Below are 2936 nucleotides of genomic sequence, written 5' to 3'. Positions count from 1 at the left end.
TTCAATTCCCGGTCATCCTCGACACTGCTTTGTAGTTCTATCTCAATGAACTTCTTCTCGAGAAGTTGGGCGGAGAGAGGGGGTGGGGGCCTGATAGCAACATAGTTTGGGTTCACGCGGGTCGCCGAGGTCGCTCATCGTCCACACTCCTTCCATAAGAGGGGTCTTGAAGGCACCTCGGATACCTGGTCTTAGACAAGGTTAAAGTACCCAATCCCCCTTGACCCACCTCAAATTTTACCCTCTCTACAAGCGAAGTTTCATCCCAATGTTTAATCAAAGGTAGATCATGATTACAAGGCTTACCCTTGTAATCATATCGCAAAGTAGTTTATCATGAGGAAGGGGATACACCTGTTCAACAATGTTACCCCCTTTTTCAATCGACCCCGCTTTCACCGTCATGTCCAAAATATAAGAGCACCAGTCAAAATGCGGGATGGCTTTAGGATCGTCTCTGACCCTTAACAGCTTCCAATCTATCCCGTTGTTTGGGGTGGGTGCGAGAAATGAAGACATACTGAAAAAAAACAAATAGCCGGCAAAATTGATCGTCCGCCTCCTCGTACTCCAGAAGTTGCTTGTGAACTTTCCCTAAGGGTATTGCACTATTCCCTTTGGCCACCCCGTCACGCTTGCCGCCATTTGTCCTTGACTCCTTATTCTCGGGATCGTTGGACCCTTCTCGCGAGCTCACGGGCACCAAAGGGAGAGGATTGGGTCCGAAAGGTAACAAGAAACAGTCATGCACGTTATGCTTACTGATCATAAACTCCTTCTTCCGCGAAGCCCTGAACACATATGACCCGTCGAGAGAAGGACTCCAAGAACAGCAGTGAACGTGTGCAAGTGGGAAGTCACTAATCTTGAGTTCCAAAAGGCCACCAAACCCAATTTTCTTAACAATGACACCGATCCTCATTAAGCTTTTCAATGAGAGAGACAAGTCTTTGAGGTCGACACGAAACCGTGATTTCATGCACCCTCTTTACCCTTGGCTTGGCCTCAACCATCTGGGGAAAAGCAAGGACAACACACAAAATTAGACATACTATAGTTGCAATTAGAGATATTTGGAACAAAGAAATAGACATACTGTGAATTAAAGTAATACAATAGATAGTCAGAGTTATACAAAATATAAGTAAAGTTATACATTCTGATAATAGAGTTAATCAGAAAATATCAAGAGTTATACATTCTGACAGCAAAAGTTATTCAAAATGTAATCAGAGTTATACAACAAATGACAACAGTTATAAAAGGGTCAAACTTTGAACCTGGGAATCAGCTCCCTTCTCAGTACTTGGTGCATCATCCATCTGTAGCTGACAAACAAAAAGGGATTCAGATTAACAGTACAGTTATACATATAATAACAAAAGTGGACAATCTGAAACTAAAATTATCTAATGTGTAACTCTAGGCATATACTGTATAACTCTAGGCATATATTGTATAACTCCAGGAATAAAATGTACAACTCTAAGCAAATATTGTATAACTCCAGTTATACATTATGACAGCAAGAGTTATTCAACATGTAATCAGTGTTATACAACAAATGACTGCAATAGAAAGTATAACTGTGGCCATGTAATGTATAACTCTAGCCATAGAATGTCTAACTCTGGCCATACATTGTATAACTCCAGTTATACATTATGACAGCAGAAGTTATTCAACATGTAATCAGAGTTATACAACAAATGACTGCGATAAAATGTATAACTCTAGCAATAGAAAGTATAACTCTGGCCATGTAATGTATAACTCTAGTCATAGAATGTATAACTCTGGCCATACAATGTATAACTGTAAGCATATACAGTATAATGAATAACTCCAGGAATAACTCCAGGTATAAGTCCAGGCATCTAATGTATAACTCCAAAGTATAAATTGTATAACTCTAGCTATATATTGTATATATCCGGATATAAATTGTATAATCAGAGGCATATATTGTATAACTCTATGTATGGAAACTAATTAGAAGTATAGTCATACATATAACAATTAGAGTTTGACATTATGAAGAAGGAGTTGGTCACGAATCGAAGAGCTATACATCTAGAACCCAGAGTTATACATCTAGGAACCAGAGTTATACATATTGCATACTAAAGTTATACATCTATTAACCAGAGTTTTACATTAATTAACCAGAGTTATACATATTGAGTACTAAAGTTATACATCTAGTAAGCAGAGTTAGACATCTAGTAACGTATAAATCAAAATCAAAACTTTTAACCTGGATATCAACTCCCGTGTCAATACTTTCTACAACATCCATCTCAGAGATGACAAACAATTGGGATTAGAGTTATACAGATATTTAATTGAAGTTACAAATCATTCTATAAGAGTTATACCAACAAGACGAGATTTTTTACCTTCGATTCAGATTTCTTGGAAGATTTCTTGGCATTTTTCTTGGCAAAACCATTGTTAATTATCAAATGACCTCGAATTTGATCTCGCACAACCATAATTAACAATTGAACAAATAAACATCAAAAACCCATAATTGAAGATTGAAAAATCAAATGAACTCTTTTTATGATAGTTTAACAAAGGCAATAATTAACAAAAAAACAAACTACAAATCACTAAATAAGGAATGGAGAAAATACCTTATAAAAAAATGGAGACAAAGTAGTTTGCACGCGAGTTGGTATTAATTTGTAGTGATGAAAATGGCGTTTGTTAGGATGGAGTTAATTGGTAGTGATGAAAATGGAGTTATCAGAATTGTGAAGAAAGAAAAGGAAGACGAAATGACAGGAAATAGAGGGAAAAATACCCGCAAGTTGTTTTGAATTGTCTAGGAAATGAGGAGGGAAATGATCATGGACTGATGGACAAACAGTGTAGCATGCATGGGTTAGTGGGTAAGAGGAGAGAGGTAAATCAAAAATATTAGTTTAATG

At 37.0% G+C, this 2936-nt stretch overlaps 1 long non-coding RNA gene across 1 annotated transcript; it reads right to left on the bottom strand.

The window, feature by feature from the left end:
* Positions 1-1273: 1273 nt before the first annotated feature.
* LOC141652373 (uncharacterized) lies at positions 1274-2441 on the bottom strand. Its single transcript, XR_012547177.1, has 3 exons — positions 2400-2441; positions 2258-2299; positions 1274-1322 (listed from the first exon to the last, which is right to left on the bottom strand). It is a non-coding gene; the product is annotated as an uncharacterized LOC141652373 (long non-coding RNA).
* Positions 2442-2936: the final 495 nt, after the last annotated feature.

This window comes from Silene latifolia, chromosome 4 (assembly GCF_048544455.1).
Source record: "Silene latifolia isolate original U9 population chromosome 4, ASM4854445v1, whole genome shotgun sequence".
Classification (NCBI taxonomy): domain Eukaryota; kingdom Viridiplantae; phylum Streptophyta; class Magnoliopsida; order Caryophyllales; family Caryophyllaceae; genus Silene; species Silene latifolia.
Note: the sequence above shows the minus strand (reverse complement) of the source record. Positions and strands in the feature narration are given on the sequence as shown.